The following is a 24189-nucleotide window of genomic DNA, read 5'->3' as shown; positions in this document are numbered from 1 at the left end:
CAGTGGTGGTGGAAAGGGCCGAAGAGGTGGTGAAGAGGTGGCTTGCAGGGGGAGCTGTGGATACAGGGAGGCTCAGCTGCCTGTGACAGCAGCCCCTAGAGAAGGAAAGGACAGAGGAGATCCTGATGTCCCCATAGGAGTCCGGAGCATGTGGTGCTGCTGATGGGGAAAGGAGGGGACAGGAAGGCGGGATATAATCCAACCTGTCACAGTGGGAGAGGAGGAGACGTACCTTTCCAGTGGACCGTTACTACGGGGGAAGAAAGGAGACTCAGTAACTTGGTATCCATTTTACCATCAGTGGAGCTAGACAAGGATGAACTAGTCCTCCCATTGCACACACAGACGCACACCTGCACGCATGCACATGTGCACACACATTTATATATAACTTTTTATCTATAGTATTTAACGTCAAACTGTTACAACTGGGTTCTTTATTTCTAATAACACAAACTCATTTTTTTATAGACAGAGATTTACTTTGGGACCCCAGGACTTCATTCTAATGGTGATGCTTGATTTTGCTCTCCCTCTCCATTTCAGCAGCTGTTGATTCAGGAAACTTCGTAGCTCTTCAGCACACAGCTCTCTGTCTCTCTGTTTTCACATACAGATGCTCCTTGACTTAAGATGCAGCTACCCAACAAGCTCGAATTAAGTTGGAAACATTGTTAGGAGAAAATGCAAACCCGTCTGATGCACCTGGTCTGCCAAGGTCATAGATTCGCAGTGTTCTGGGGCTGAGCGGGAGCTGCTGGTGTCCAGCATCTCAAGAGAGTTTTGTACCACATAGCTCTAGTTTGGAAAAAGATCAACATTCAAAATCCTGGGTGTGATTTCCACTGAAACGGTACCACTGTGGCTCCACTGTAGTGTTGAAAAATGGCACTGGTAAGTTGGGGAACTTCTGAATTTGGATTGTATATATTTGCCCTGCGGTTTTTCATTTAATGTCCTCCAGCTCTTTCCAGGCAGCACACACGGCCCACTTCATTGTTGTTAACGTGTATAGATTGTTCCGTCGACTTACAAATAATCCTGCAGTGGGCTTTATTAATGCACCCCCTCGGCTGTGCAGCCAGGCCCTGCTCCTGGCCATCCAGTGCTGTCCTCACAACCGGTCCCCCCTACCCTCGACCTCACTATGTCTGAGCCTGCCCGTCCCACCCTAAGACAGGTCCCACAGTGTCCTGTGTGGGGTGGGGCGCGGCAGGATTGCCCGCTCTCTCCTTTGGCTTTTGGGTGTCCCTTCCTCTGTCCTGCACATCCCTCTTTATGTTGTTGCCAGGGGTTATCTCCATTTTTCTTCGCTCATTTCTGTCCTCACAGAAATGGTTTTCTGGTCTTCAGTCTGTCTGTGTTCACGATCTGATGGCTTCTTCTTATAAGGTGGTCCTCCCGACTTCGTTATCTTTTATCAGTGCGTGTTTGCCTTACATCATAGTTGGATGTGCGTTGGGGAGTGGGGTACATGTGTGTGTCATATTTTGATGACTTTCCACCCTCTCCCTTCCCTGCTTGCTCCTCTTCACGTGGTGCTTTTCTGTGTCTCCAAGAGATCTGTCTCACTGTTCCTACCCTCTCTCCCTTATTTATTCTTTAGAGAAACTTGAGGCATTTGTAGGAAAGTGGAAGCACCTTGAGGCTACAGTGTTAAGTGAAATCAATCAGACCCGTGGCTTCAGTTATCTCATGGTTTCTCTGCTATGAGAAGCCCAAAGTAGAAATAAAGAGCAAAATGAAAGATAGAGAATAGGAAGTAAACAGGTAGATCATTCTTAAAAGGGGAGGGAGTCAAGTGGTGGAGGGAAGGGGGGAGAGGGGAGGGGAAGGGGACGAAAACAGAATTAGGATGTGTCAGGTACAGGTGTCCACTCCCCACAAGGAATGCAATCATTATGTGCTACACACAGGTACTGATAAAACAGAAAAACAAAACAGCAGAAAAAGAGAGAAACTATGTGCTATTTAATTTCCTGTGTGTGACTTATTTTACCTAACTCCATAGTCTCAAGATCCACCCATTTTCCTGAAAATGACGTGATTTCATTCTTATGGCTGAATGATAGTCCATTGTGTATATAGACCACACTTCCTTATTTGATAGACTTCATTTTAACACAAGCCTTTCTTTTAGAGATACAGTACATGCGGTCATCGAGCTGCAGCATGAGGTGTTAGAGGTTAGGAATTCAACTTAGGAATTTCGGGGGCTAAGATCCAGCCCATAGCGGTGGCCGTGTGCCAGAGTTCTGAGGGTGACTCCTGCCCCTGGGCCTTCCCGAGCCTGCACCAGGGGACCGGCAAGCACTGGCATCTCCTCACCAGCTGCCTTCTGGAGCACCCTCCTCCCAGGGCTGGTAACAGCTTCCCTGGAGTCCATGCTGGGGCCTCAGTACCCCTCAGTCCTGCCCACCCCTCTGAGATGTGTTTGATAAGGGCCTCTCCACTGAACCACCTGAGCTGGATTCTGTTTCCTGCCCGGGAGTCAATGGCTGTACTTCACGCATTCATGACACCTTCAGCCCCACCTGTCCTCTGCCTGCTTGTCCCAGACCTGGGCACATGCCATCCTTCCTACCTGAGGAGAGGGACTGGGGTCCATGATTATGGAACAAGGGGACAAACAACACAGTGAGAGACAGAGGAATGATGTCCCCTGTAATCAGGGAAGGCTTCCTGGAGGAGGGAACATGGCACACAGAGGGGAGCAGAGTGGATGGGTGAAGAGGGCACGGGCTAGAGCGGAAGCCAGGTCATGGAGCTTTCAGAGCAGTCTGGGCGTCCCCAAGCAGTGTCCATGGCAACACTGCCCATGTGCTCATCAGGCTGGAACCTCGGCACCACTGCCAACCTTCCTTTCCCCTCCTTTCCCGGCCAGGCCTGTCACTGGGTCATGTGTGATATGGCCTGTCCGTCCCCTGTGCTCCATCCCTCCTGCCACATGTGTACGGTAGCCTGGGAGTCCTCCCTGGTCATGGCACAGAGGCGAGCTTCTGGGCACGTGTCCTGGATGCGTTGTGCACAGAGGGCGGAGCCAGGTTATCTTTATCAGCCCTGGGAGGAGGGGCAGTATGGTCCCCATTTGCAGAAGGAGGACCTGGGCACAGATGGGTAACCAGCTCTGCCAATCCCTCTGCCTGGAAGGCTTTGAACTGGTGGGAGGTGCTGGTGGCCCTCTGTGCTTCCTGCAGTCTCTGGGCCCAGCTTGGGCAAGGTCCTGGGGTGATGGACTGAGGTGTACCATGAAGCTGAGCTTCTTAGACTTGTGCACTGAATTTAATGTGCATGCTCTCCTGAACCAGATGGAAGGAAAACCTTCCGAGAGATCTGGTGGGTCCATGAAGGGAGGTGTTATTTCCCTGGGCATCTGGAGGTGTGCATACCCACCCAGTAAGCCCCCGAGGGGAAACTGGAACAAAAAATTTTTTTTGTCCTGACTGCTTGTGGAATTGGGAATATTTTTAGCAAATCAGAAAGCTTTGGAGACAAATCCTGGCTCAAAGCGGGCACTCAATAAACCTTCGTTGAATGCTGCCGAATGTTACTCCTTGGTCCTGAGAGCCCCAGAGAATGTGCTCAGAAGGGAACTGGATGAAGACGTCAGCCAGCCTGACCATAAACGTAATCTTTATGACTCCATAAAAAGGAACACGGACAATAGGTAGGGTGCCATCTGTGAGCACAATAAATATTTCCCTGAAATTCCTCTGCCCATCAGGAAACCACATCACATGCACTTTCAAAACCATGGCCTATTTTTACTTTAGTAAAATGCCAGCTTTTTATTGGTACTGATGGAGTTTGCAATTAACCAAAGTGCACAATAATCGTGTCTGCCATGACTGATGTCTTTGGATTAGATCACGTGTAGAGACTTACAGAAGGGACAGAGAGACCAGGATTTTAAGCACCTTCCAAATGCAGTTTGTTTGGCTTCTGAATTGGTCCATTGGTTGTAGTAAAAAGAGAGCCCCTTTTTGGTGGTGTGGTTCTTTTATTTTATCATTCAGCCAGTGCTTGCTGGGTACATGCTGGGGATGTAGAGTTGAGAAGACAGAAATCCCACCGCAAAGTGCTGAGGGCCTAGTGATAGGCAGCTGATGACAAGGGAAGGATTTGTCTTAGGTGCAGTGACAGGGACAAGTAGCGTGCGACCTGGCCTGCATGGAGACCTTCAGAAGCACTGAGGCGTTCTGGGAAGGCGATTCAAAGAGCAGGATGACAGGGGCCGGGGTCCAAGCACAGGTGGAGACTGGCAGTTGGGGGCTTCAGGAATGGTCGTGGCCACAGTGGCAGGGTTTCTTGTGCTGGTCAGGGAGCTGCATGCTCTCCAGCCACTGCTTTGTAAGGGGATTCATCCATCTGTGCCTCTCTAACTTGGAAAATTCAGTGACCTGATTCTTTGTAGGACTGCATGCAGTGGCCCATTACTATGGGAACGCCTGCCTGCTAGAAACACAGGGGAAAGGGGCTAGTGACGTCAGGCGTGCTCCCTGCTCTCCAAACCTGCCCCTTTTATGGCAAATGGGAAGCTCACCTTCCTCTCAGTCTCTCTGGCTTCCCAATCTCCCATGAGCCACCCTGAATACATGGACAGTCTCAGAACCACACTGTTTATGGTTGACACTGATTATGGGCTATTCCTTCTTAGCTGGATCTAGCATTAAATAGTGTTGTGTTTTCAATCTTCTGGAGGTTATGAATAAGTGTAGGATTTAAAAAAAATTTTTAGTATGTTTGGTACTGGGGATCGAACTTAGGACCTTGCACTTGTGAGGCAGGTGGCAGAATCACTGAGTTAAATCCCTGGTCCATGGTTTCAATCTTAAACGTTCCCTGAGGTCCATATGGTACAGGCTTGGTCACCAGACTATGGCGCCTTGGGGAGGGGGCGAAACCTTTCAGAGGAGGAGCCCAGTGGCCGGAGAGGGTGTATCTTCCAAGGAGGTACTGGCGCCCTGGCCCCTTCTCTCTTCTCCCCCGCTTCTTGGTACCATGAGCTGAGAAGCTTTGCTCGGTCTCGTGTTCCTCACTATGCTGTGCTGCCCTGCTACACACTGAATACAATAGAAGCAGCCAACCACAGACCAAAGCCCCTGAAATCCATGAACCAAAACAAACCTTTCCTTCTTACAGGTTGATTTTCTCAGGTGTTTGGTCACAGTGGCACAAAACTGACCAACACAGATAAGCAGCTCTGGGCCAGCCCTGGCAGCCAGGGATTCCTGAAACTCTGTGGTTGGATGGGCCACAGAGGCCACTCCTTGGGGGTCAGTAATGCGGCCAGTGGGGGAATGTGGGCTGGCGGTTGATTCTGTCTCATCCTGTGTTGACAGATGTGTTGTGCTCATATGGGACAGAAATCTGTCTCCCAAGGTTGGAAACCAGTGACTTTTTTCCTGGCATCTGGGAGATCATAGAATCGGCCTTCTTTTCTTCCAAACATTATTATTATGATTAATAGCGCATGTGTTTGTGTTCACAGAGTTGGCGGTTACAAAGGATACAGGATACTCCTTTAGATCTGTGATGATAAATCTCCTCTAAATCTTCTCCAGGTGAGACACCACAATCCCCTTTCAGCATTCCTTAAATGGTAACCTTTTCCTTTCCATATAGTACAGAGAGGTTGGTTTCTACCTCAATTTTTGTCTTATTTAGGTCTGCTTCTGCAAGCCCAGCACTCTGAGAAGCTGAGGCAGGAGGATTGAAAGTTCCAGCCCAGTTTGGTTGGGCAACTGAGCAAGACTGTTTCAAAATAAAAAAATAAAGCATAAAACATAAAAACGCGGGGGATGTAGCTCAGTTCAAAAGCCCTGGCTTCAATCCCCAGTTCCATCAAAAAGGTATATATGCTTGTGGAAAATGAAGAAAATACTGAAAACTCAGAGGAGACCAAACAACTTTTCACGGGTCTTCCTGCCAGCCACGCTGTCCTTCCTGTCCCGTGACTGAACTGCACAGGTGTCCTGTGTCTGGCGGGCTCGGGTCCTCAGAGTTATTCAAATTCAGCCAGTGTAACATTTCAGCCTCAAATTCCCTCCAGACCCAGCCCACCTGCCTTCTTCCACAAAGGCTGGGACCACTGGCCCTTGGTCTCTGCTGTCCCCCCTTCTCTTGACGGCAGCCCCTCCAGGTCAAGGTGGGAAACCCCACTGTTTTCCTTTCCTCTCCAGGAGACGCCTTCATCTCTTCATTCCGTGGCTGTCGGGGGCCCGATGCGGCAGGCCTGTGAGGACAGAGGGTTACTCACGTCCCCAAGCTCGCTTACAGTGACCCATGGCGGACCCTGGAATCCTGCGGAAGTCCTTGCTCTTGAGGAGACCTTGGGTTCCTGCCCCGGGACCCAGGGTCTGCTCCTGAGAGGTCTGTCTGTCCCTGGGGAAGTGGGCGAAGGGCCAGGGGGGACACACAAGGCTGTCCCAGCGGGGTGTCAACACCCAGCTGCTCCTGCTCTCCATCTCAGGACTCCTCGCTGGGTCCCGAGGCGATGAGGTGCACAAAACAGACTCTGGCGGCAGCCGGAGCCTGTGCAGGAACTTGGAGTGCAGGAGGCAGGAAGCGGACTGGGGGTCCTCTCAGCAGGAGCTATGACCCCCGTGCCAGCCTGAGAGGGTTAGGGCTGTCCCGGCCCTGGACCAGGAGAGCCCCCCCAGCCCGCACACTGGAGTTCAGTGGTGACGGCTCCTTGTCGCCTGGCGCTTTCACTGTGGGGCTTGCGGTCCAGCCACGTCTAGGACGCTACATCTGCACCACCGTCACCCGTGTGACAGGTTTGCCAGGGCCGATATTGGTCGGCAACCCCCTCCTCCTGTCCTTCTCGGCGCCTGCCCTTCAGAGGCTGACTTCCGGTCCTGAGCAGGCCCTGAATCTATCACAGCAGCAGCGGACTGCGCTGGACACTGGGCTAGGGGTTGATCAACATCACCTCACTTGTGGAAATGGGCGCAATGCTCTTTTGTTTCTTTGCATGTCATTTTGTTTTCCCAGAAGTGGAAATGGTGGCTCAGAAAGGTTGATAATTTATCCAAGGTCACACAGCGACATATGGTGAGACCAGGATTCTGACCTAAGCGTTCTGCTTTTGGAGCCTGTGCCATTAAATCTTGCCGCGATTTGCAGGTAGGTAGAAGGAGGGTTCAGGGGTTAAAAAAATAAAGTATTTTGGTATTTTAAAAGTCAGGGCTGGGGATTTAGCTCAGTGGTTCCGGCGCCTGCCTTGAAAACCCAATGACCTGAGTTTGATCCCCAGTACAAAAAAAAAAAAAAAAAAAAAAAAGTCAGTGCTTCACCGTTCAAGACAGCTGCACTGTTTTGTGACTCTGTATCCCTAAATCTGGGTGCAAGGAGAGGGAAAGGGAGGAAATTTCTTTCTTTTTCTTAATCCACATACGTTTGATTCTTCTACCTAACACCACTGACCGGTCAGTGTAAGGTTTCTATCTGATATCATTTCCCCCAAGACTTCAGCAGGCCAGCCGTGAGTCCTAAACTCTCAGAAACAATGGGCTTTTGATGGTCTGGTTTTCTGTATGATCCTAGATGTGAGGAATAATCAAGAAATACAGTGAATGTTTAAATTTATAAAGTTCATTATAGTAAAAGACACCTTGCCAAGAATCTCCCTCAAACCAACCCTCCTTACTGTGAACACATTGATTTCATCACTCTTGCCACGTTCTGAAGCAGTCCTAGGGGTCTTGTTCCGTGAGTGAATTTAGTTATGTTGTCATGGATGCTTTGATGTCCTGAATTGGTTCAAAACTTTAATTTGCACCTTTCATGGTCATTTAGATTTGGGGGAAGAGCCAGAAGCTGCACAGTGCCAGATCCAGAGAGAAAGGTGGATGAGGACCCACTGTTAGGATTTTACAAGCTTTCCTTTCTAGTGGATGGCACTCGGCAGCAGCGGTCACCATATGTTTGATCATCACACTTCACGTAGACCCTCACAACAGGGGTCTTCCAGAACTGCTTCAGAAAGTGCTGAAAGGATGGGAAACGTGAGCTGGAAGCGGGGGAGGGGGCGTTTGAGGGGGATCAAGAGCACTGTGTCTTTTACCGTCGTAAAATTTAAAAATGGAAACACTCACTGTATTCCTCCGCCAGCCTGTATCTATGCGGGAAGTGGGGTGAGGCGGCCCTGCAGAGGGATGGAACTGCATGGTCCTGCTGGGGGGCTGTCGAGCTTGGGCTCCAGGTCTCAGACCCCCTAGCTGGGCCCTGGCCTGGGCCTGCTTCCCCCAAGCAGAGGCACCATGGGATTTGGAGAGAGAGGAAGAGAGGGAGGACTGAGGAATGTTGGGTTTTCCCGCCACAGTCACGGCAGACGCCCAGGGTGCGTATGTGGGGTGCAGGTGGTGAGGTGTGCTACCAGCGAAAGTGACCTGGGTGGGGCCGTCAAGTGGCAGGTGAAGCTTCTCCCTGGAGAAGCCCCACTGCCAGGCCCTATTGTTCCTGCTGCCAAAGCCTTGTCCCACAGCTCCACCGTGCTGTCTCCAGCTGGGCCCCTGCCAAGGATTTTCTTGGCTGTCTCTTCTCTCAGAGAGGAACAGCCTGTCCCGTGGCACTTGGTTCTCCAGGGAGCCCGGCAAGGCAGCCACCTTTCTGTCCACATCTCTGAGGGGATTCCAAGGGTAGTGAGTCTGCGCCTACCCCTCACGCCTGAGCACAGGTGTTCAAGGTGGCCAGGGGCTGGTGGGAGGCCTTACTCAGTGCCAGTGGAAGGACCACTGAACATAGTCTAGGTTTATTCCCCCTTGGTCATTCGCTTGAGCTGAGTGTGTTGGTGCTTGCCTGTAACCACAGCAGTGTGGGAGGCTGAGGCAGCAGTACTACCAAGTTAGAATCCTGTTTAGATAACTTAGGGACTTTGGGAGACCCCCCCAAACAACAACAACAACAACAACAACAACAACAACAACAACAACAACAACAACAACAAAGAGCAGCAGCAGCAAAACAAGAGGTAGCAAGTGTTCCTGCTATAAGAGGTAGCAGGTGATTGTGGAAAAGCTCACAATCACCCAGAACTTCCTGACCCTGTTATGTCAGGAAACTTAGAGCACAATGCGAGTAGGACCCAAAGTGAGCTGCTTTCTGCCTGCAGTTTTGTACCTCTCCTTCCACAGCCCTGTTTTCCTGAGCTGTTTTTGAAAGAAACAGCTTACTCATAATTCCCAAGCTGCAGATTCTTCTAGGTGATGAATAGCTGACATTGCGGATAAACAAAGGAGCCATAAATTCTTAATGTATAGCATAGGAAAGCCATGCAAGTGCGGCATCTTTAATTGAGAGAGTGTTCCTGAGGAGGAGCTCACCCAAGGTGCTGGGGGACAATGCAGGCAGAGCCCGAGAGGAGCTATGTTTGAACTCAGTGTCTTCCTCGAATTCGTGTTGTGAATCCTCTTCCCCAGAGTAATGCCCTTGGGAGGCAGTCAGGCTATGAGGACAAAGCCACCACGAATGGGTCAGGGCCATCGGAGAGGTGACCGCCCCCTCCCACCATGGGAGGACACAGAGAGACAAGGCAGGCACCAGGCACTGGGCTGAAGGGCGAGTGACACAGCTGCATGTGGGCAGTGTTACTGGGTCCTGCCACAGGTGCCCTGGGCCATGCTTCAGACTTCCGGCTGTGTCCCTGCTCTGGGGGGGCCACTTGTGCCCCCAAACCAGTCTCTTGGTCTGGATGACCAGGCTGAGTCTCTCAAAGGAAGAGCTGGGTAAGACTCTAACCGGGGAAGTGACATTCATTCCCATATCTCACAAGGCCTCAGTTTCCCCTGGCCGGGCAGATGGTCTGTGGCCACAGACTTGGTGGATGGGTTCCTGTGACAGCTCCTTGGGTTTAGAAGCACTGCACTAGTATTTTTCTTCCCTGGCCTTCCAAAGCACTGTCGTGGCTGCTGGATCTGAATACTCGTTAGACTTTGTTTCTTGACACCCCTCCCTCGGCTGTCCCAGGCCATCCTATTTATAACTTTCAGCTGTTGGCAGGTCTGTGGCACTGGCCTTTGGGGAGACAAACGTAGCCTGGGATGCTTGGGAGCTGTCTGGGAACACAGGCTGGGGCGGTGGAGACACCCAGACGAACCCTTTCTCTCAGAATTTATGATGAAAAGTTGGACGGCGATGGACAACAGCCCTGATCTTGCGATCTTCAGAAAGATGGGAGGGCACATTCCACAGAAGCAGGAACTGGCGAGAACCAACTGTTTGACTCACAAATTAGTCAACAACTCTCTAGCAAAAACGAGAAATCATGGTTTCAGTTAAATTGCCTCTGTTAAAGAAACTTTAAAACACACACACACACACACACACACACACACACACACACAGTGGAATATTTGGGGAAAAATTTAAATAAGAGTTTTGAGCAGAGAGTGTTCTCCCCACAGAGCTCACGATGTATCTGGGTCATTTCATGGTGAGTAAATCAATGGCTCTGGGGAGAACTGTTTGAGAGGAGGTAGAGGCAGATGGAGGCACCGGGCCGGCTTTAGGTGTAAATCATCCATGCTGCGCCCACCCTGACAAGCAGACGGAACCCAATTTGACCTCTGATTTGTTCTCCGGCTTTCAGCAAGCTGTGCCCTCCGGAATTCTGCCTGATCATCATTAAGGCCTGAGAGAGGCGATTTCAGAACTTTCCCCTCCACGTTCTTGATTTTCCTCCTTCTGAAAAGCCATGGGGAAAGCCCCTCCTGTAACTATTTTGTCCCAAATTTATTGGCTAAGTTTGCATCAGGATTCTTTTTTGGACCATGAATGAGAAAACCCTGCTGTGATATCATCATCCAGATGTCTCTGATTGCCCGGGCCTTGATTTTTTCTGCCTCCATCTCCTTGCTGTTTTTGAGATTTCTGCCTTTTAATTCCTGGAGGCTCCGATGAAAACATCTGTTCCCAGTGCTCAGTATCTTGGCCCCCAGAGCCTGAGGGAAGACCTCCTCTTCCAAATATGTCTCGGGCTCTGGCATGTCTCAGCTCGTTGCAGCAAAGTCCCAGAGCCCAGACCTCCTGGTCACTACGCCTGACGAGCCCTTGAGTTTAGGAGTGGCCTGGATTCAGAGTGGACCAGGTGAGGCAGTCAAAATACTACACCCAAATCCTGTTAACTGGAAGGGATGCAGTGGTAAACTGTCACCACATAAATAGAGCTTTATAAAAAATATGTAAAAATGTCTACCTTTTCCCTCTTTTGCTGGTTTTTATCATTTAGAATTTGACTCGGGCAGGAAAACAATTGTCACTGTCGTTGGTGCTCATTGTCCCCCCACCCTCCAGCCATTCTTCATTGAGAGTTGATTTCTCTCTTCTGCTAACTCCTGTTGGCTCCAGGACAGCAGGTCTGTGTCTTAAGTCTATCCTGGCACCTGGCAAGGAGTTGGCATCATAGGTAGCTGTTGAATGACTGAGTGAGCGAGTGAGTGTCCCATCCCTGGCCCAGGGGCCAAGGTCATTGTTATGCTGCTCGCTCCACTTGAGATCCATCTGAAACCACATGGTAGTGACAGTGACAGCCAGTGATCCAGGCCAGTGCAAGCCACCCTCACCAGATCGGCCTCTGCTTTCTCTGGCTTTGTACTGAGACACCCGCCTACACTCCAGCTGGGGTTACACGTGTGCGCCACTGCACCCAGCTTGCTGTTATCTAAAGAAGAAATAATAGGAAATATTTTGTAAGAAAATATTTTGCATTTCATAACAAAGTGCAAGAGTTTGATGCATGCATTTGGATTTGTGACTGGTAAGTAGGGCTATTGAGGGCACCTTGACTTCAGATGTAGACCTGTTCACAAGTGGCAGAGCTGCACCGAGAGGCATTGCTGCAGGTGAAAGGATTCTTTTCCAAATGGTGAAGGACTTTTGGAAAGTTTTAGACCAAGCAAAGAGTAATTCTTTGAGGCAGTTACATTCTTGGAAAGTGCATTCTCTATAAAATCATCACCTTAGTTACGTATCTAGGCTGGAGTTCGGTTTTCAGCGCAGATATTATAAGGAGATTGTTTTACCTACAGGTGTCTGAGTACATTTCAAGGCCATGCAGGGTACAGGACACCTTATTGTGCAGAACAGCCTCTGTCTCTTGGCCACTGAATGCCACAGCCCCTCACCGTCTGCTGTCATGACCACGGTGAAAATGCCCACATTTCTGCCATGTGGCCTAATTCTGCTCCAGATGGGTGAATGAAACTTCTAGATAGTATTGATTATGAACTCAGGATGATCAGGAAAAGAAATAGCACCATGTTGCAAGCAAAGAAAGGAGGAAAAAGAGATAATATGATCCAAGAGGGAAATGATAGATGTTCTTATTGATGCTACTTAAAATAATTTGTATTGCACACAAAAAAAGCTCTATAGTGATGGTTTATACCAGAGGTCCCTAACCTTTTTGGCATCAGGGACTGGTTTCATGGGAAACAATTTTTCCATGGACTCTGGGGGTGGTTTCAAGATGATTCAAAGGATCGGCAAACTGGTTCCCTCGCATGTGCAGTTCACAGTAGGGTTCTGGTGTCTCTGAGAGAGTAAGGCAGCTGCTGACCTAAGGAAGGTGGAGCTCAGGCTGTGATGTGAATGACAGGGTGGCTGTAAACACAGAGGAATCTTCATTCGCTCACCCATAGCTCACCTCCTGCTGTTTGGTCCAATTCCTAATAGGCCTGGGACCTGTACTGGTCTGCTGGCCCCAGGGTGGGGACCCCTGGTTTATACATTAAGGAAATACACTGTGACACATATAAGAGGAACCTGAGAGGTGTGAGGAGAAAAGTCCCCTCTTATCTCCCGGGGATATGTTCCAAGACCCCCAGCAGATGCCTGAAACTTGGAATACTACTGAACCCTACATAGATTACGTTTCTCTATGTATATACCTATTATTTTAGTTACTTTTCTCATTGCTAAGACAAAATACCCAACAGCCACAAGGTAAAGGAGGAAAGATTTATTTTATCTCACAGTTTGTAGTGGTTTTCATCCATCCATAGTTGGCAGTCTTCAAGGCAGGGTGGCATGGCAGAGGAGAAACAGTCCACGGCAGGGCAGACAGGAAGCCCCAAGCAGCAGCTCCCCTTTTTGTTTTATTCCATTCTGGTGGTTGGTGCCCCCCACAGCCTGGGTGGGGCTTCCCATCATCCACATCCAGAACTATGTTAAGTAAATCAGTGGACTAATTTAGCTATCACACACCCTTAATCCATATTCACACACCCTAATTAGGCATCACATACCCATGATCCAGCCACCTCCCAAAAGCCCCACCTATAAGCACAAGAGTATTTGAAGAGTCATACAGATGCAAGCCGTAACACCTATGATAAAGTTTAATTTATAAATTAGACAGATATTGACAATGTAAAATATTAATAAAACCGAACAATTATAACAACTTACTATAATTAAAAGATATACAAATCTCTTGTCTTGTTCTCAAAATATCTTGTACTATATTTACTTTCTTGGTGACATTGAGAAATGCTATTTAACAAAGCACTTTATGGCTTTTCTCTGATATATTCAAATTGCCAGTGTTGCCACTCCTGTTTACCGGGGCCATTGTTATCTAAAATTAAGGTACTTAACACAAGTACTGCATTACTGTGACACTTGATTTGATCATCCAACCGGGTACTAGATGACTTACACATGGGCATCACAGCCCAGCTATGCTGGATAAAGGGATGATTTGTGACTCTGAAGGATGGAGAGGGACATTACTCTACTCAGAGCAGCCTGCAATGTAAAACTTATGAATTGTTTATTTCTGGAATTTTCCATGTAATATTTTTGGATTGCGGTCAGTTGCAGACAACTGAACACATTGCAGAGGATGGGACTGGCGTTACCATGGTTAGTTACACAATATTGAGTTTTAAGATGAAACAAGTGAAATATGCTTTACAGGAAAACATTTGGCAGTGAAGACTAAGATGAAAAATTGTCAAACATTGAAGTCGCTGCCCATCTACATCCCCCTTGTGGGCCACTTGCTAAGCATCTACAGTCTGCACAAACCCCAAAGAAATCTGAATCCTTGGATTCAGTGGAATAGAAGATGTTTAGGAAAGTCTGACAATGGGCTGCCTGGGGGAGGTGAGGAAAGGGAGGAATCCCAATTTAGGGCCTTAGCTTTGGCTCTGTGGAGTTCTGAGGCACTTAAGGGACATCGAGGAGAAAGAACTCTGGGCAGTTTGTAAAGAATCAACTTGGCAGTGACAGTGATAGATTCAGGCTTTCTTTAGGACTCTTTTCTAAATACTCTTCCTACGTGGAATTTCCAGCAGGTGCGCATTAGACTTCCAGGCTGGGTGGATTTGGATAAGAATGTGTTCCTCATTAGCGAGGTTGAATAATGTCAGACGTGGTGGAGCAGCTTGAAACGCCCAGCTGAACTGAGTCGTGGTGGTTTGGGTGTGGAAGGCCCACCTGAGAATTGCTGCCAATGACGCAAAAGAAGACCTGGAGGGGAGGAGTGTGTGTTGTCGATTTTCCCGGAGAAGCTCACCACAACTGGTTTTCCTGATACAAACTCAGCCGTTCTCTTTGACTGAGGAGTTTGGATCTTTGCTGTCACAGGGAATAGCTGCTGCTTTCTTTGCGGGAGCTTTAATCTTCACGGTGAGCATCGCTTCCTGGCTCCAGTACAGATCCCTCATCCCGGTGGCCCAAACCCTTCACCCAACTGGTGCAGACTTTCTGGCTTCCTCCACGGGCCTTTGGGCCTTCTCAGTGCAGATCCTCCGTATGGACTTGCATGAGGACATTGCTGTGGGCTCCAGGCCTCTGGCTGGACTCGTGGAGGACATCGTCTTGGGCTCTAGGTCTTCAGCTGGACTTCTGCAGGACATTGCTGTGGGCTCCAGGCCCTCAGCTAGATTCTTCCGGTCTCTAATGTGTGAAGAGATCTCTTGCTCTCCTTTGCATTTGACTTTTGGGGTGGCTATTATAAAATAGTCCCATAAATGATGTGTCCTAGATTAAATCTATTCCCTTGCAAACCCTGACTACGAAAGCAGATTTAAAACAGCTTTGTGAATTTACCTGGAGCAGGCTGTCCAATAATTCTACATCTAACATTTTCTTTTATTTCATATCTGCTCTTAGTTTCATGAGACAGTATTTTGCGTCTCACTGAGAACAGACTTCATTTTTAATGGGACAACACAAAATAGACGTGTGTTGGGAAAGACTGATGGGACCTGGAGTGAATTGTGCACTGTATTTGTCAGGGTCTTGGCAAGGGGTAGAGGATGTGCCAGAAAGGTAGCGGGAAGGGTCTAGGGGGAGGCCCAATTGGACGTGTGTGGTGTTGGACGTCACATGGGAATAAAGAAGCAGTGTGGGGTGAGCAGCAGGGCAGTATTAGCAGCCAGAGCTAGAGAGAGCTGTAGAGGACAGGGCAGCTTAGTTCCGGGCCTCCTGACCTCTGATACCCTTCTGAGGGTATTCGGAGGGATGCATCTGTGCAGGGCAGTAGGGGGGCGTTTGGACTCGGCACCTGGAGATGACCCAGCCCGGTAATGTAAACACACGTGTGCCTAGCCTCCTTGAAAGACACTTAGGGTGGGTCTGTCTATCTACCCACCCACCCCTCCATCCATCTAATCTTTTAAAGACAGCTTTACTGAGACCTAATTCACAGGCCATAAAAGTCACCCCTTTAAAGTGTATAATTCTGCTCATGTTATTAAAGTCAGTCTTTTTTTTTTTTTTAAATTTGTAAAGCAGCAGGTAGGTCTCATTCAATGGAAATAGGAGGAATCAGTTCAAAGACATTTTTCATATTTTGAATTGTGGTAAAATATGCAGGCTTCTCATTTTAACCATTTCTGGATATGCATAAGGAATGTGTTTCGAGGCCTGCATTCTAAAGTGTGCACAGCGGATGGGGAGGATCATAAAAAGCGGGCGATGGTGCTAAGGCAGTGGTTCTCAGTGTCTGAGCTAGGAGACTGCGTTTGATTGTGCTGTCCTTGGTGGACAGATGTGCGGTCCTGACACACACGGGCTGCGGCGTGGGCCCAGGTGTCTCCACACATGGGCCGCGTGATACCCTCTCTGGACCACCTTCCTTCAGTGAGCCAGCTCTGTCCATCTGTGCCTCTGTGTCCTGGCAATTCCACATTGGTCTTCAGGTCCTGAAGTTCTCATTCTTAGTTTGCAAATCAGTTAGAATACATTTCAGGCTTGCAGCAGTCTGTGACTCGAACTACAAGTTCCATAGTGTTAGAGGATGTTTCTAGGGAGTTAGAGCCCCGGTGGTTTTCTTCCTGATTCTCTTTCTTATCTACTGACTTCTCCTAGAAGAATCACAAATGTCTTAGTCACCTCCTCGGCCCAGCTATGACTTCTGAGCTTCCTGACAAAGTCACACTGCCACTGGGAGACACACGTGTCTGGAAGGCTGCTGACTGGTGCTTGGACTGCAGCCATGAGCCGTGCACCTGCGGGCTCACTGCCACCTTCCCGATTGCCATGGATACTCACAGATGCACAGCCACTGGCCAAGACTGGCGGATGGAGGGAACGAGCAGAGTTGGAAGCCGCCAGCCCGTCAGGCAGTACTTACAGAGAGGGCAGCAGTAGATCAGGGCACTCACCAAGTACAAAATCATCATAATATCCGGGTACTGGAAAACCTGTATTGAGCTGTAGCAGTCAAGCCACATAGTTGTTAAATGATCATAACTGTGTCTTAAATAATCAGCTCAGCTGGTCTCTATTTAACATAATAGCTGCCTATTAAACCTAAATTAAGTACAGAGTTAAATGTCTCTGGGATACAAAACCCGCAAACCACTGCCAAGCCCAGAACGAATGCTGGGGCTGGAATGAGCTCCGTGCGGTGGCCGGGCTGGGTGTGCTCTGGTCCGGGTCAGGCAGGAGCCCCTTCCCACTGCCCAGCCCTCTGCACTGAGGAACACTGTTTTCCCAGACATGAGGTGGGGCGGGGGCCAAGCTCGGGAGTGCATTTCAATTCTGATTATATCTCATGGAGTTTTTAGTTTCATAGACATTTCTGAAGATGCCAGAAATATAGAAAAGCTTCCAAGAAGCACTGTGAGGCCTCTGGCCCTGAACGGGCCAGGATGACTGTGGGCTCCACACGCACCGCATCCCTCCCACCCCCACCATGGATCTGGGCCTCATCCCAGGCTGAGATACAGGAAGAGCCGTCAGCTCCCAGCCTGCTTCCAGCCCGTCTTCTTCCCTGCCACGATCCATCCATCCATCCACCCACTGAACTGTGTACCTACCATGTGCTAAGCATGCAGGGAGTAGCAGCAACTCCAGACCCCCGGACCTGTCCTTTGGTGGGAGAAGCAGCCATTGTCCAGGGTGGCCTTTCCAAAAGCAACACATCCCCTGCTCTCCCAGCCTCCAGGAACACAAGGCTGCAGCGTCTCTATCCTTGTCTTCTGCATCTGTGCCCTCCCTCCAGAGGGACAGCCAGGTGCACCACTGCCCCATGCACTTCTGTTCCCTCTGGGGACCCCTGCACAGTTGTAACCTGGATGACAGCTGGACACGTGGATCCTCAGGCCCTCCCTACATCTGCAGGATTGGACTCTTTTTGTTGGTTGGGCTGGAGAATCAGCCATTTAATTTTTCACCAGGTTCCCCAGTGACTTGGCCACATATTGGCAAGTCACCGTGTTAGTGTCTCCCCAGGGTTTGCTACATCCAGAGTCTGCCCCAAGCCTCCCTCCACCCAGATGTAGCTTGGTCCTCGTGATCTGTGGGATCAAACCTCAGTGTCATGTCAAGACTCAGCTCCATGTCACAACCTCAGTGTCTTTTCCTGGTACCCCTCCCCTGCAGTAGGATTGGCAGCTCTGTTCCCAGCAGTGTCCTGTCCCCTCTTCCAATGCTCATACCTCACAGACTTCTGCCAAAGCTTCTTGGGGGCCTTAAAGCAGCATGTGCAGTGGTGCCCCAGAGCCAGAGTCCCCAAAGGCCAGCTTCTCCACCCTTGGAGCCATGGGTGGGACAGGTCCAGCTCTCCCAAGCTTGCCACAGAGTAGAGTGTAGTGACTCCTCCATGTCCCCAAATCTTCCCACTTCACCACCATCATAACCTCACTGGGGCTTTGCCTGCTATTTTGGCTTTGAGCCTCACCTGACTTTCCCGCTGCTGCAGGAGACTGGCAAAGCCAAGTACCCTTCAAAGTCCAGAATAAACAATGGATCGCAGAGTTTTCCTGTAAGGATCCTTTCATTGGATGTCGCGGGAAACCATTCTTGTGGCATGGCTTGGACCCATAAGGCTGGGCTCGGTTTTCTTTTGTGGGGTGGAGATGGAGCTCATCTCTTGCTGGCTGCCAGGAAATTGTTCCTAAGAATGGAGGAATGGCTGTTTCATGTGGATGAGCAGACTGCCGAGGATGAGGGGGAGAATTACCAAGTGTCAGAGACACAATCAATGCTTGGCTTTCCTTGTTTCAATATCCATTTCATTTGCTCCATGTAATAGCCTGGACACGTGTTTTCTTTGTTGATCTGTGTACTCATTCATCTGGGAAGATCTCTTTTGGGGAGCAATTTTTGTTTTACTGAGAAGACAATGTAAGGCATAATGAGAAATTTCCCATCTTCACGCTTGTGCTGCGGGAGGGTGGTAATGGTGGGTAGAGGATGTGGAGCCTGCTGTTTTGCTCTCTGCCCCTTCCCTGAGGGCTCTCGGAGGCAGGAGTCATGGCCCCAGTTCAACATGGACTTGAAACCCAAGGTTTTTCTTAGCATTTTGTATGAATGCTACAGCCACGGCGCAGCTTTCGGTCCTTGGTTTTCTGTAATTTTGAAGAAGGTTAAAGTGCAATCTTTGTTGTCAGACTTCTTGGCTTCAGATTCTAGTTTTGCACCTTCTTCCAGTGGCTGTGTATTCTTGGATGCTTAACCTCACCTAACCTTCCTTTGCTGTGGTTTCCCAAGTGTAGACAGGGTGGTGGGTGAAGAACAAAGGAGATGGTGAGGGTCATAAAGCTCTTAGTGCAGGCCTATCTTAGCGGCTAGTCAGCTTCTGTTTTTGTGGCTCTAGGGGTTGCACCCAGAGGTGCTCTACACTGGGCTATATCCCTAGCCCTCTCTGTTTCAATTTTTTTTATTTTGAGGGACGTTCTTGCTGAGTTGCCCAAACTTTGCAACTCTCCTGCCTCAGCCTCTCAGATAGCTGGGAATACAGGTATGTGCCACAATGCCTGGCGGCAACTATCCTTTTGACAGCACTTTCTCCATTTGCCCTGCTTCTCATTTGCCCTTCCTTGGCATCTCGCCTGAGTGATATTCCGATAGGGGCTTACCTGAGGGTTCTGTCCTGTTGGCTTGCTGGGCTGGGCGGTGTGCGGGTCTCAGGAAACCAACAGGTCTGATCTCATTTTCTACCTTGGTCCTCTCTCCCCAGTCAACAGATGGCTTTCTTAGTAATAATGACAACATGAAAGTTTTGATAAAGTAATTTAGATGATAAAATTCTTGTTCTCAAACCCTTTCTTTCGCCTGTAGTACAGTGAGTCAAAGCTGTTCATGGTGACCTCACGTCTGGTCTGCATTCTCTGTGGCCTCCTGGTTGGGCATCAGTAGAAGCTATTATTGAGCCCCCGTCAACTGAGATCAGCACGAAGGTAGAGAAACTATACTTCTCTAAAAGAGGCAATGTCTTTCTGCTCAAAGCAGAGCTTCAGAATAGTACAATTTATTCTGTGACCAGAAAGTATAGACCACCAGAAAGCAAGGTTGATCTATAAGAAGAGATGATAGATAAATTACGAAAAGCATTGGTACATTGTCATACTTTGGTATTTACACATCCAGGAGGTGGGAGGAGTCACCAAATCTCAGTGAAATGTTCTAATCCCTGACCTGGATACTCGAAGACTCTGGATTTCACCTGGACTCCCCCTTGGATCCGCCATTTTCTCCCTCGGAGTCTCAGTGTGTCTGCTTTTGTCGTGGGGAGATTGGACCCAATCACAGATACTCCTTGGGAACATTTTGGAAATCTGTGGAAACATTTTTGGTCAGCACAGTGATGCGTCAGGGTGCTGCTGGCTCTCCCTGGGTGGGGACCAGAATGTCTCAAAGTCCTATTGTGCACAAGCTGTCCTTGGCCAGCGATTCTCTTCTGCTGGCCACTCACGGGGTTGAATCAGTCATTTATAATTGTCCAGGCCTCAACTCAACACTGTTTTACGTATGAACCCAAACCTTGCTTCCCGGTCCTAATGCACACTGCACTTGCCAGGAAGGTTTGCACCGTGTAGTGAAGAAAGTGCGCACGTTGCTTTGTTGGTACCTTTACAGGGATTCACTCCCCATTTGACAAACTGAAAGCCTGGGGATGGCCCCATTCCTGCCATTTGAGGTCCCAGTGTCCTCCTGTTCTGTCTTTGTAGGCATTGAGCTCTGGATGAATCTATGTCTATCATCAGTGCACCGATGTAGCCCTTATTTTCAAATGTTAACTGAAGGAAAAAGTATGAATCGTGTAAACAGGTGTAAGTGTCTGACTTATTTGCTGTTTTCTAGGTATATTTGTTCACAGGCATTGAAAATGAATCTTATTTTATTATATATTGTTTCTAATTATATTATAGGATGTTATATTTATTTCTAAAATATGTACTTAGGTTATATGTCTGTGATTTCATTTAAGAACAGCAAAGGGAATATGGCAAAGGATTTCCTATAAAATGAGATATTGGATCTGGTAGACGAGGAACTGAATATTTTTCAGCTCATACACGTAGAGTTACATAGACGTGCAGATACAGGTACAGATTCATGCATGTGTGTACTGGGGATTGAAACAGGGCTTTTGCACTGAGCTATACCCCCAGCTCTTTTGAATTTTTGAATTTTGAGACAGGATCTTGCTTCATTGCCCAGGCTGGGCTCAATCTTGTAATCCTCCCAACCTCAGCTTCCCGAAATGCTGTGCCATCCCAGCTGTGCCTCCCCACACTCAGCTAACTCTTACTTTTGAGGAAAACGAATTGACGTGAAGCAAAACACAAAGTCCAGCCAGATCACCTAACAACGGGAACGACCCACAGGCTAGCTGGGGAGGTCTTTCACACCCTCCGTGGGGGCCAGCCCCGTCTCCCCAGCAATCACCGCCAATTATTTAGCCCTCTAGATCCCCACATCCCCTGGGAGTTGAGTCCACCCTCATAATCTCCCCTGGCAACTGTTGCTAGGAAGACGCTGTCTCTTGAGCTGACCTTCCAAAGGCTTGAGGTCACAGCGGTCTGTCTGCCTCCAGCTCATGAGGAGATCAATTTTCCCAGGAGAGCGGTGGAGAAACAAGCAAACGGTACCAATAGCACGGATGCTGAGCCTGATACTGTCATTGTCTTCCTTTCTGGTAGGAAAAAAGAGCATCAAAATGGACCATCCAGGCAGCACTCTCTGGTTTAAACAGCGGCCGAGACACTGCGAGGGAACTTAGTAATTCTGTGCCTCTCATTCCGCCTGTCCGCGGTCTCGGCCTTCCGGGCTGACAGCTCCAGCTTCACTGCTTCAACTTTTGCTGCTCCCTTCTCTCCGTACATCTGCACAGTGACGATGAGTTCGACACCTGTAATGCTGCCTGCTGGCTGGGGACGCCGGCTTTGTTCCGGCCTTGTCCCGAGTGCTTCACACAATGACTTCCTTTAATCCCCGGGCCACGCTGGAAGGGGTGGGGCCTCACAGACTCCCCCGCTAAACTAGCGCAGCCACGGAGGGTGCGGAGGGTCAGTCCAGCCCCAGGTGGCCGGGTGGCTTCTGTGGTCCCCAGGTGGGCAGGGAAGCCCTCAATAGTGTTTACCTGTGTCCCAGGCTCTCTGATGCTCACTGTGCTTGGTCATTTGCTTCTGTTTTGAGCCTGGTGACAGTGCACACAGTCATGTTCATTCTTTCATTCATTCATTCTTCAGCAGATGTGACCACACCTGTGCTGGCTGCCACATTCTCTGGGAGCCCTGGGAGAGAGACTTGCAGGCAGCTGAGGGTCTGGCTGTGTGCACAAGGCTGGTCTTTGCAAGCATGCAGCCTTGAGTGATGTGGAGTGTGAGGGAGAAGGTGGAGCATAGGGGCTTCAGACCCACTGGTGGATTATTTTACTTTCCACCTGCAACCACGGCTCAGGCCTGGACGCTATGAATCGGGGGCAGGAGGAAAGCTGGCATCAGCAGCCATTCACCTGGGGCTTCCTGGTAGCAGATGTTGGCTGATCTTACTTAATGTGCAGAGCAGAGAGCTGGCCTTGCAGGCTGCATGTGTGGGCGAGGAGGATGGTGGATAGGTAAAAGGTAGGGCTGGCAGGAGTACCTGTGTCATTTCCTTGTGGCCCACCTGGGCCCATGGAGGCATTCAACGTGGGGTGCTGAGCCTGCTCTGGACACCATCTTTCCCCTGTTCCTCCTGCCTCAGTCTCCTGGTTGCTAGGATGACAGGCATGCAGCACCACAAGTGGCAGGTGTACAGTTTATGAGTTTTGGTAAATGCATAGACTCATGTGACCATACTGCCATCAAGACAGGAATAGTTTTATTTCCCTCACCCCAAACCTCCCTCCTGTATGTAGTCAACCTACTCCTCCCACACCCAGGCCCTAGCAGTACCTGGGATATTTGACTTTATAAGAAATGGCCAAACCTTCCTAAAGTGCCTGTCCTCTTTACTATTCCTATAATTTGGATCTGGGATGTGTCCCAAGGTCTGTGTGTTCAAGGGTTGGTCCATAGAGTGGTGGGGCCTCCCTTGAAGGGTCCCCAGCTCCATCTTCCTCTCTTTTGTATCCTGGCTCAACCCGCCATGGACTGACACTTCTAAAACTGTGAGCCCAAACCAGCCATTTCTTTTCCTACATTGATCATTTCAGTATTTGTTACAGGGCTGGAAAGCTGACTAAGGCAGCCTGTGGCCTTGGAGGGGAGCATTGTTTCCACTTGAGACCCACTGGGCAGGACTGGTAACATGGTCCCATGAAGTCACAAAGGATCTGGGAAGTACAGTTTTGCCCCATGCCTGGAAAGGAAGAAATCTGGAAATGTTTGGTGAATCACAGTAAGGATCACCATGCTCCCCACTCATCCTTTTTTAGTACCTGCACAACAGTATTTCATGAGCATTCTTCCATGGTAGCAAGTGTCCTTTTATTGCAGGCATCTGTAAACGACAGGAACCATCTGGCCTGTTGTCTGCTTTTACTGGAGCTGTGATTGTTTTTTTTTACAGATAAATATTTGAAATCAATTTGATGATAAGGAAAACTGCCTTTGGATGCCAATTAATCAAAATGTTATTAGTCCAAAAAGAATGAAAGAATAAAATTCTTCTCCCTTGTTGACCTGTGCTACAAAAAATACTGTATTCAACTTTTCTTGCATTTTGTCCAAAAATATATATTTTTTAATCCAAGAAAAGTTACGGCAATTTTTTTGTCTTACTATGAGAAGCCTGGCCCATGTTTTGCAGATTTTTCTTTTAGGTACTGGGGATCAAACTCAGGACCTTGTACTTGCAAGGCAGGTGCAATGCCACTGAGCTGAATCCCGGCCCTGTGTTTTGCAGATTTTGACTCAATCTGTTTGGTGATTTTTCAGAAAGGTACCATTTATATTCCCCCATGCAGTAGATAAATGTGCTCACTTATTTGTATATCTTCCAAAATGGACTAAATATAATATCAGTGGTGATTTTACTGGGAGAAAATATCTCCTTATTTCACTCTGTGTTTAAAATGATCAGGGAAACAGTAACCCTTTTATATATGCTTATGCCATTCGCATCTATTCATTTGCAATGGGCTTCTTCAATTCCTTTGCAGCATTTTCAGAGATAATGAGCTGCAGATGGGGTGATGGAGAAGTGTCGCATTGCACTGTCATGCACTCTGCAGCTCTCTCCATGTCTGAGGTCATCCCTGCGTCCAAGAAGGAAGCCAAGTGTCTTTGAGCTGGGCTGGCTCCACAGCTGCTGGACCAACCTTTTCAGAGGGAGCCATTGTCGCTGTGAGCCCCTGTGTTGGCTGCAATCCTTAGGAGACCTTGAAGCATTCTTTTTTTTTGGTGCTGGGGATTGAACTCAGGCCCTTGTGCTTGCAAAGCAGGCAGTGAAACCACTTAGCCAAATCCCCAGCTGAAGCATTCTTTTTGAAGGTCACTGTGTTATAGTAGAAAAGACCTTTTC

At 48.9% G+C, this 24189-nt stretch overlaps 1 long non-coding RNA gene across 1 annotated transcript; it reads left to right on the top strand.

The window, feature by feature from the left end:
* Positions 1-409: 409 nt before the first annotated feature.
* LOC104860022 lies at positions 410-15072 on the top strand. The gene is made up of 4 exons (XR_779542.2): positions 410-894; positions 5492-5564; positions 6183-7128; positions 14298-15072. It is a non-coding gene; the product is annotated as an uncharacterized LOC104860022 (long non-coding RNA).
* Positions 15073-24189: the final 9117 nt, after the last annotated feature.

The sequence above is a fragment of the Fukomys damarensis genome, unplaced genomic scaffold (genome assembly GCF_012274545.1).
Source record: "Fukomys damarensis isolate Sample0158 unplaced genomic scaffold, DMR_v1.0_HiC HiC_scaffold_7, whole genome shotgun sequence".
NCBI lineage: Eukaryota > Metazoa > Chordata > Mammalia > Rodentia > Bathyergidae > Fukomys > Fukomys damarensis.
The sequence above is the reverse complement of the archived record's forward strand: the minus strand, read 5'-3'. Positions and strand labels throughout refer to the sequence as shown.